Source organism: Rhipicephalus sanguineus, chromosome 3 (assembly GCF_013339695.2).
Source record: "Rhipicephalus sanguineus isolate Rsan-2018 chromosome 3, BIME_Rsan_1.4, whole genome shotgun sequence".
NCBI lineage: Eukaryota > Metazoa > Arthropoda > Arachnida > Ixodida > Ixodidae > Rhipicephalus > Rhipicephalus sanguineus.
The window spans coordinates 203,358,323-203,368,615 of record NC_051178.1 but is presented as its reverse complement, the minus strand read 5'-3'; the positions used below and the strand labels follow the sequence as shown (position 1 = coordinate 203,368,615).

The window sequence follows — 10,293 nt, the reverse complement described above, 5'->3', positions numbered from 1 at the left end:
AGCTTACAGAGCTGAGACGTATGCATTTGCTGTAAATTGCAAACACGAAATTCCACGTATGTTTCTTTTCTTAATTATAGCTTCATATTTTTTAACATGAGAAATTCAGGCGGTAAGTCAAAATTACGCTTACTACAGTCGCTATAATTTACCTTTCTCACAGAAATACAACTAATTTCATTCATTTAGGTCTGCGGGATATTCCATAAAAGCATCTCCGCATTGTACGAACAGCATATGTATAAACAGCGTTAATGTTTGCTCCCAGTTTAACCTGAAATCAGTGTTGCGTCGGCTATGGCGGTAGTGCGGACATTCTTTTCAGTGTCAGTTGCGTGTGTGCTTCTACTTATTTCCCCTCTCTCTCATTCTTATCTTCCTCACTTTACTATCTCACCTTACCCCATCCCCAGTGCATGACAGCAAACCGGATATTTATTTTCTGGTTAACCTCCCTGCCTTCGCGCATTACATTTCTCTCTCTCGCTCTTCAGCAGGGTCTGCTCTGTTGAGAGTTGTTTCATCGCCTGTCTTTTGACTGTGTCATAAAGTTTTGAAAAGCACTCCGTATGTTTCTACCGCTGTTCTGTTCTGAGAAAATTGTCATGTTTCAGGAAATACTTATTTATGCGTATATATTTCATTCCAAATGCATATGGTTATTGTTCACTCTAAGAAAAAAAATTGTGGTTGCTTTTTTTTGGGGAGTCTGGGCTTGCGGGTCGAGAAAATGCGGTCCAATTAAACGCCAGTTCAGCGCAGAGTTATACGGGCCATGTGATTTCTTCGCAGTAATCCGAGACTGAGACGTTCGTGCATTAAGAAGACGGGTTGTTCTTCGTTCCCGCTAGTCTATGTTTTTCTTTTTATCCCCACAATGTGCTCATTGGCGCTCACAAGGAGATGATGACACGATTCCACAATTTCAACTTGATATTTATTTACAAAATTTACATAACCAACTCTACTGTGTTAGTTGAAATGTAGGCGCACGTACATGATTGAGTACTCGAACGATTCGAAAACAGCAGAGCGAATTCCAATAATATTGAGCACACATACGTTTTTTTTTATTCTCACGCTATATGTATAAAACATCCGTTAAAATTTCTGCATGGATCTTTTTGAATAACAAATTTGTATTCACTTGAAAGAACAATATACTCTTGAGCACGTGCACTTATTACTTACTTGGTTTTGCATGCTTTAATTTTGTTACATCGACCAGAATTCTTCACAAAGAAACTTTCTCAGTCTGGCTGCAATAAAGATACAACGATTGCTTACCCTTGATATTTACATGCCGTTGAAGTTTCGTATTACGCTTTTTACACTGCCGTTTCTTTTAGTCATCTGTTATGAAGTCTGTCGATGTGCAGAATAAGCATACGCTTTAATATGTACAACTTTGGTTTCGTCAAACACCTAAAGCAAGCAGCGTCGCACAGAACACTTCATTGTTATATGCTTCTGCTTTTTAGTGCTCGCAAGCAAAAACACCTTCAACAAAAACGGTAAAAGATACCTAGGTTAACGATACATGCAGAGCGATAGAATGCTTTAAAACATCATTACAACCCGTAACAACGTGGCAGACACATCAGACCGTTTTGCGCGCAGTCTTTGCCAACAATACATGCGCACGACATTTTTCTTTTCTTTTCTTTCCATGTTGTGCGCAAAATATTCTTGGCTGCTGTGCAGATCAGTGGCCACTTAAACAGCATATACAAAAGCTGCACCTGAACTACGTTTACAACGCTGCGATGCTCACACGTATCGCAAAAACCTGAGATTTAAAGAACAGCATGGCCCCTTTGGAGTAAATGGGGCTCGTACATTTAAGATGGTTTCATGATGAACGTGACCAAGTGGACCTGCAAAAAGACAAAAAGAACAAAAAGTGAGATTCAGTAATTAGCAACACTTCTAACGCTGATATCACGCGAGTGTCTTCGCTTATTGAAGGGCATTAAGATTCTGCACCTAATGGAAGCGTTAAGTATTTGCGCAGTTGCTTAACGTCATGTCGTTTTTGACTAAACGCGTTTGGTCTGTATCGAGTACCTAGGCGCTGGCCGTTCGTATAATTATGGGCTGGTTAAGTGAACGCGTGGTTTGATGCAGCCAGGGTGTCTGCATAAAACGTTGTTCCTGCTTTCGTGGTGGCTCACTGAAGAGTTTTTTTTTTAAAGCCTTGCCGAGGCAGTTGGTGTGGGAGTATTCAGGTATAGTTTAAAACTGCTTACATATTGCTTGATTTCGCTACGCAAGTGTGCAGCAACAGCTGCGTGAGTCTGAAATCGCGCCTCTACGCTCAAGGAACCAAAACCAATCGAATGTAACTACCGCAACGTGATTGTCTGTTCCACAGAGCGCTCCCAAAATCACAGTCAAACTCAAAAGAAGGTGATGAAAAACGATCCCGCTTCGTAAAATGTGTTTGCGTAGGCTCCCTATCAGGGTTTGTCACAGAAACTGTCCTTTCCTTTTACATTTTTAGATAGCGTGCTGGTAGCAGTGCTGACTCTGCCTAGCCGTTCTTTTATGTAGCATTTTTTTCCTTGCTGTGATTTTCGCATAACCAATCATCCGTGAAAAGGAGTAGCCGGTGCTATACAAAAGCGCCAACATCTCATAAACATCATGTAATAAAAAAAATCACAGCATATCCACGGAGTGAATGATGATGAGTGGGCGAAGCTGCGGAGGTTCATCGGTAAACCGTGAATCTTCCGTGAATTCTGCCCAGTACATCATCACCGACGTGAGATCGGGCGCGTTTATACTAAAGGTTCGATGAGAGTTATGACGACTTGCAGCTCACATTAATTTTACATGTACGCTGTGAATTTTCATTGTTTAGAAAACCATTGCCTTAGAAAACATCTGGAGTCTTTCGTTAAGCAGCTGGTGTCTTTTCGTTTTGCTTTAGAAACATCTGGCGTCTTTTCGTTTTGCTTTTAGAAAACATCTGGCGTCTTTCGTTGGTATATTTCATCAATCAACGGCGTTTAGAACAAAATTTTTATTGTTTAATCACGCACAGGAGAAATCTCACCAGGCACTACCTTGGAGGTAAACAATGGCTGCTAATGGGAATGAGAGACAGATGAAGTCGGCTTTTAGCTAACACTTACACTTCTACTTCTACTAATGTTTCCTACTGGAACATGCCAATGGCTGCTAATGGGGAATGAGAGACAGAAGAATTCGGCTTTTAGTTAACGCGCACGCTGCGAATTTTTTATTGTTAAACAACGCACAGGAGAAATCTCCCACCGGCACCACCTTGGAGGTCAAGATCTGGTACTAGCGTTAAGACTGGTTACGCACTACGACGGGGACGAACGGGTGCCGCTTTAAGGAGCTTCGCCCCTAAAATGGGCATGTAACTGCAGAGGTTTAACTTGGTTGATCACTCCGTCTGAGCGTCTCTTCCAGTGTCACTACATGGGTTACTCATCACTTTTCAAGCAGATCGATGTCTCTTAGAAATGTAATAAATTTTTCATCTCTCAAAACACAAGGTATCACGAGGCGGCACATGAAAGCATTTTCCCTGTATCTTCCGCTGCTATGTAGACTGTCATTCTGCATACTCACCAGTACACCATTGAAGTAGTGGCTGAATGTAGGTCTCAGAGATGTATTGGAATGCTGTGTTTTGTTCAGGTCCAGAAGTTGCCGCAGGCTTCAAGCTTGGACTTCTCTTCATCGTCTGTCCCTTCTTCGCCGATTTCCCCAACTGTCGCCTCAGGTCGTGATGTTTCGCGTGTCGTCTGTGTTGGTTAGTCTCTTCTACGTAGTTTTTTTTTCTCTATTATACACTAATACAGTTCTCAAGCTGAACTTCTATGGAACATACATCGAGTATCACGAACAGTCATTTGAGTCACTTGCACAATCGCGGCAAGGTCCAATGAAAAGCCGTCAAGGAACGGAAAACAGAAACACACAAAATTGACCAGAGAGAAACTGCGCTGAAGAACAAAAAAACAAACAAACAAATAGCATCGGCGATGAGCGATGTGCACGAGTGTATCTCGTGAGTCTTTCTTTCGGCTTGTTTGCAATGTCGTCTGTCAGGCAGTTCCCTCCGTGGAGTCATCCGTCTATTCTCCGTGGATTTCGATTCAGAGGGTCGCAGTGTTCGCTTCACAAAAACAAGCCTTTGTGGACGATTGTTTAGCGCGCCGTCGACGCAGCAGCTTCGACGCTTTGTGTTCAGGCAGGGCCGAACTCTGTTACCTCAGCCTGGCACACGCAGTCGCCAGACAGAGGGCGAGGAGAACACCGAACTCGGTGAGCACCGTTGCTACTTCCGGAGGGCTCGAGGACGAAAGAGGCTTCCCGTCATGCTGCATTGCCGCTGGCTTCTCACCTGCGATGAAGAAGCAAAAAAAGGCAATAATGTGAAACGATATAGAGATCCAGAGAGAGAGAGAGAGATGCTTTTATGAAATGCTGGAGATGTTAGCCTGGCTTTTCACCTGACATGCTACGCTTGGTGCTGGGTGATGGTTATGATATATACACTGATAATCACATAAGAGCACAAACAGCCGCGCGCACACACATAGATTACACGCAACTAATGAACGTATTGCAGTCTACACAAAACGGCCCACGCAGAGTAGCAAGTCAGCGAATTTACACACGCCGGCTAAATTCTCTGCATTTCAATAAAGAGCTCTCTCTCTCTCTCTCTCGGAGCTGCCTTAAAGTGGGTAATTAAGGGCTCCGAAACTGTTCGTCTTCTGCAGGATCTTCTGCACCATGGTTGCCAACAAGATGGCAGGACACAAAGAGCCCGCCGCACCTTATCCTAACCTACGAAACGAAAGCCGGTGCAGAATTTACTGCCTCAGGGATCCACCCAGTTTTCGTGACACCATCTCTGCGATGGGCGCACTTTACTGCTTCACTGTTTCCAGGATCGAAACATGTTACTCGCCAAGACAGTGACTGGACAGATGCTCTAAACCCCTGTAAATAAGCTCCGTGTAAAAAGCACGACTTTATTTATGTAAGTGCGCATATTTGTTGCAGTGAGCACATTCTGTTTTATTTTAGTGCGTAATTGCTTATAGAACACAGTTTTTCACAGCGTCATCAAAGGGGCACTGAGAATGACTACGTGTAATAACTGGTTCTTCATATGAGTGCTGTCCTCTCAGTGAGCTATTTGGCAGGACAGCCGAAGTGTCAAGAATCTACGGCCAGTTAAATCCAGGAGAGCTCGCAAAGAAAACTTCGTCCTCAACGTGTGTGAGAAGTTCGGCGATGCTTGTAGAATCGACCATTAGGAGAGGCAAAATCGGTTTAATACATGAGGACACCTTCGAATTGGCGGCTGTGAGCTTACACAACACACTAGCCATTTGTATTCTCCACATAACATAATAAATTACTACTTCATAAAAATATTGTGAAAACTTAAATGGAGTACGAAGCCTGTAGAATGAACCTGTTTTATAGTACGCTTCTTAGTACTTACTACTGTTGAAGTGCCTCAGAATTACGCCCACCAGATTCATATTTGATAACTATTACTACGCAAAGAGCGCCACGTCTATGAAAAGCGCCCTTCAGGTTCCAATAATTACAATCTTCCTCAAACACTGCAGGCTTTCTATAATTCACTGAACCGATTTCAATATTTCTCAGAATCTTTAATGTATTATTCCATTTATTTTCACCATCGCGTTATCTTTCTTTGCGCATTAATCATAATGTACCCCTTGAATTAGCATACTTCTCCCGAAATCCTTCCTGTACTCATTTTATACAGTACCAAGCGTATAAGTATTAATGAAAAGTCAAATCAAATCTTCATTTCCTTCACCAATATTGTCTGGATGGTACTATTAAATAAATAAATAAATAAATAAATAAATAACTAAATAAATAAATAAATAAATAAACATCGCGATCAGCTGGCATGCTGCATAAGAAAGTATTTCTTCGTAGCCATATTTATTTACTTTTTGTACTATTAATCAGCCTCCTAAGGGGGCTGCCGGCCGTGTAGACGACATTTATGAAGGCAAGTTATAAAAAGTTTGTAGATTACCTTGTAGACTGTATATTGATAGGAGTGGGCAATAGAGAGTTCGCTGAAAAACCTATATGCACAGCAGTGTTTTTTTTATGTCATGTGCGTTAAAAGTTTCTTGGATGATCAGATAATGTACGTTATAATAAATATTAACATATTCGCTAAATCCCAAGTTCAGGCAAGGTAAGTTAGAAAATACAGGAACTAAATCTCTAGAAGAAAAAACAAACTAACAAAAACAAATGCGCATTTCTTGTGGGAACATCAACAGCAGCGAAAGCTAATGCCGGTGTGGTGCAACTCGGCGTTCTTGTTTGCCGTCGGAGCTGCGTTTAAGAACAAGAAAGCTTGAATATCTGCCGTCTGAACGAGAAATAATGCGGCTCAAAAACACCGCCACTCGAAACTATAAGCGCCAATAAACTGCGCTATGGGAGTCGGCGAGAAAACATTTGCGAGAACCGCTTTGGGAAGCACGATTAAATCTACTTCCACGCGAAAGTAGCTCAGCCATCGTCTTTCCCGGCTGCGTTACGCGGGAGCGCACTCAAGCTGCAGCAGATGAACTTACACATCAAAACGACAAGTATAATAAAGGAATAAATCCTGCAGGCGATTGGATTTGCATCAGTCCCTTCCACGCCCCGTTCTGCTTCGCACGTGCACTCGCCATCGGCATAGCACGCCTTTCTCCGGCATTCTGTTTTCACTTACGGAAAAGAGGGGGGCGAAGGCGGAGGCTAGAAGAGAAAAAAAAAACTATCCTCGCCGTATTCCATATGATAACAGGAAAAAACATGACAAAAATAAAAGGACAAAATGCAAAGTCAGTACTAGGACGTAAAATTTAATAAAAAGCCGCGCTGCCAGGGAAGCGGCCTTCCACGACGCGTACAAAAAAAAAACAACAGAAAAGACGAAAAAGAAAGTGAACCCAGGGCGGTCGATATTGGGGTCCATGCAGTGGAACGAGTGGCAGCACATTCCATAACGCCTCACGGAGCCGGAGACTGACGAGGAACGAAGAAAGTGAGGGTGTGTATGGAACAGCATATCGCCACTGACGCCCGTGCAATGCGCCACTACACGCGCGAGGCATCGTTCTCTTTTATTTCATCGCGCCCTTGTGTCTTTCCCCCTTGCCATCACTAAGGGCCATTTAGATTCGCGAAATATCAGCAATTCAATGCCGACGCTCGGGGAGTGGGAGAACTGACGCCCGTGTAGGGCACGCAACCAAGCCGTATAGGGCATTGCGGAAATGCGCGACGGGGAAAAGCAATAACGCGCACTCTATGCGACTCTGCCAGTCCTAGAACTGCGAGAGAGAGAGAGATAGAGAGAGAAGGTGAGAGACATGGAAGTGTTTTATAACTGACAAGTTCTCGCTGCCAACGAGCGGAACGAGGTTGCGGTAGACTGCAACCTCCGTCGCCGGCTGCACCGAATGCATCTCGGTAACAGGTGCCGGCCTTGCGTTCGCAAACGCGGAAATAGTCATGTCCGGAATAGCCGGAAGGAGATAAGAGACAAAAGAGGCAAAGGAAAGGCAAAGAGGTCAAGCAGAAGCACGTCCGGTCTGCTAACCTACACAGAGGCAAGCGGGCCGAGTGATAAAAAAAAAAAAGGAGAGAACACGAAAATACCTAACACCACAGTTAGTCATTGAGATCTTTAGGGGTCGATTGTTTAGCTTGAGGTATTGCCCTTCAACGCTTATGCGGAACACTGCAACTAGATTCTGCGGAATCCCGCAAGGTGGCGGAAGGGTTGAGAAATGGAAATTGATTGGTTAGCTCAAGTGATAGAGTGACCACTCCGGAAATGCGTTCGTCCCCGGTTTGATCCCCGGACCAGGAGGACCTTTCGGGCAGCTAGGAAGCTTTCTTTCTGAGAGACCAGTTCTTTCTGAGAGACCAGTATGCATTTCCTTGTGGCTTCGTGCGACAAACGGGTGGTTGTTAATTTTCCTTTCCCAGCTTGCACGGCACACTTTGAACAGTCGACTGAACCTGAATATATGCAGCAGCTTTGCAGAGTGGTTGTTGGAGAGTTCATGTATTCGTAGTCGATAGTCTAATTAGACTGCATCAGTTGAGAAGGCCGCAAATTTGTGAAAACCTGCCGATGTAAGGGGGAAAGGCGAGACACGGTAATTTTAAACATTACATCGGACCACCGGCAAAAGAAGCAGCGACATTTCAGCGGCGCTTGCTTCTATTATATTTCTTCTTCCTATTTGTTCAGCTAGATTAAACAGCATATTTAAAACGCTGATACCTAGAAAGTGCAAGACCATATGAAACTACTACATCAAGCATGCTTTGGGATTTAGGAACAATAAATATGAGAGCTAATGAGACGGTTTACACGTCTTAGCCAACATGAAAATAAAAGCTGCCGTGAGAGGCAAGATAAGCCTTGTACGTTGGAAAGACGTCTACTTTCCTAGGCATAATTGGGAACTCCAGACATATTTATGAACAATCTGAAGATGAACTGTTTTGAGAATTTCATGTGGTAGTTCCATGCAACAGCTGGGCTTCAATCTCGTTATAAATTTTGCTAGCTTTGCTCCGTTATCTACTGCGCCCGAGGCAGGGCGACTCGTTTTTGGCTGTTACTGAGAGAAGAAAGATAAACTCGGGAAGTAGTGGTTAATACGTTATCTTCCAGTTTGTTTAATGACTTCGCATGAACAATGAGGTGCGCTTGATAGCATACTGATGAGTCAAGGAAGCAGGTGTTGAAGTAAAACAGGTTTTTCGAGAAATAACTGCACATGCCAAAGCCAGCCCAGAGCCGAATAGAACTCGCGCTTCGAGCCGTGTCTAATGCGGCAGTCTTGTAGTTTATCCTTGTTCTACAAGCGCTATTCGACAAAAATTTCTTGATTTCTTCTACAGTTAAAAAAAGGGCCTAGTAATTAAACCTCAAGAAACAATTATGCCAGCTTCGCCCTAGTCGCGCCAAGTCTGAAGGAAGAGGGGAGCTGGGCGGCCTTCTTTGTTTCTCTTTATTTTGCTCTTTCTTTCTCTCTTTCTTTTTCTTTCTCTCTGTTTCTTGCATTACTTTTTTGTATGTGTTCCTTTCTATTTCTGTCTCTCTCTCTCTCTCTCTATTTATCACTTCCTTTTTCTTTCTATCTCTTTCTCTCGCTTCATCTTTCTGGCTTTTTTATGTTTTCATTCCCTTTATTTCTCTCTATTTTCTATATTTCTTTTTCTCTCTCTCTCTCTTTCGCGTGTTCGTTTTCCTTTAACGCTCGCACCTGCCTGCTGTACTCGGTAGTGGAGCTTGCCCAATTCCTGTGGCGCATACGCACCCGAAATGTTTTGTTCGCGTTGGATAGACTACGCCCACCTTAAACCACTCCGCTGTTACAAACAATACTTTGTAGTTTTATTAACACTGTACGTATGACAAGGAAGTGATGTTCTTTGAATGTTTTACTTGGCACGTCATCCCTCTCTTTTGCATATTTTCTCGTTTGTTAGCAGCAGAGCTGTTTAAGCTTTCCGTTGCGCCGCGTAGCGTTCGCAGAAATCTGCGCCTAGCTCGTTAAGGCAGCTATGGCAAAGATGTAGATGTAGATGTAGATCCTAAAATTTTGGCTCACACCCACCCCGGGGGATTGGACAAGAATCGGGTAGCTTAGGAAAATGGCACAGACTCGGCCTGCGCACGCGCTCTTCATCCTCTAGATCTGAGGATTGACTATAAATAAAGACAGTTTGCTCTTGGCGACGTACATTCGATAAATGAGGATATGTATAGTACTTTTGTAGCGTTAGCTACACTTGCCTAGCCGGAGCCGATTTCGCGTGGAGCGTCATGAGCCGTGGTGCGCATGCGCGAGAATCAGTGACGTCACACAGCTGGGTCACCGAATCTGGCATCTCACGCGCTCTCCGAAACCGCGTCGCGCGGCTCGCCGCTGCTGGTCTGCGCCGCATTCGAGAGGAGTGACGTCGTAGACACAGTGGCGCCGGCGCGCGCGCAGCTATTCACCTTCGCTGTGCAGTCGCCGTCTGAAACTGCGCTGGGGCCGCTTGATAGCGCCTCTGACTGGCGTTTGCAGGTGGGTAACGCCATGGAGAAGGAGAGCGCAAATGCTGCTCGACGGCGCAGAAGAGCTGTGAAGCTTATCTCATCGGATCCCGAAGTAGTTGCCTGGCAATTAGCGGTTGAACGTACGAAGAATGAACAAAGGTAGGCTAAACGTGCTGCGG

General features: G+C 44.1%; 1 protein-coding gene and 1 long non-coding RNA gene across 6 annotated transcripts in view; one reads left to right on the top strand and one right to left on the bottom strand.

Annotated features, from left to right (window-relative positions):
- Nucleotides 1-915: 915 nt before the first annotated feature.
- Nucleotides 916-10,293, bottom strand: part of LOC119388127 (uncharacterized) — a 300,453-nt gene continuing 291,075 nt past the window's right edge. For 4 of the 5 annotated variants that reach the window (XR_007415510.1, XR_007415508.1, XR_007415509.1 and 1 more), the window contains exons 5-6: nucleotides 3,607-4,384; nucleotides 916-1,877 (exon numbers count right to left, since the gene is read on the bottom strand). The gene's annotated coding sequence lies outside the window, so the exon portion shown is untranslated. The remainder of the gene's footprint in view (nucleotides 1,878-3,606; nucleotides 4,385-10,293) is intronic. The other variant, XR_007415511.1, reaches the window with a different exon arrangement.
- The window catches only part of LOC125757743 (uncharacterized), a 107,447-nt gene continuing 100,756 nt past the window's right edge, over nucleotides 3,603-10,293 (top strand). Inside the window, exon 1 of the long non-coding RNA XR_007415512.1 lies at nucleotides 3,603-3,808. This is a non-coding gene — a long non-coding RNA (uncharacterized LOC125757743). The remainder of the gene's footprint in view (nucleotides 3,809-10,293) is intronic.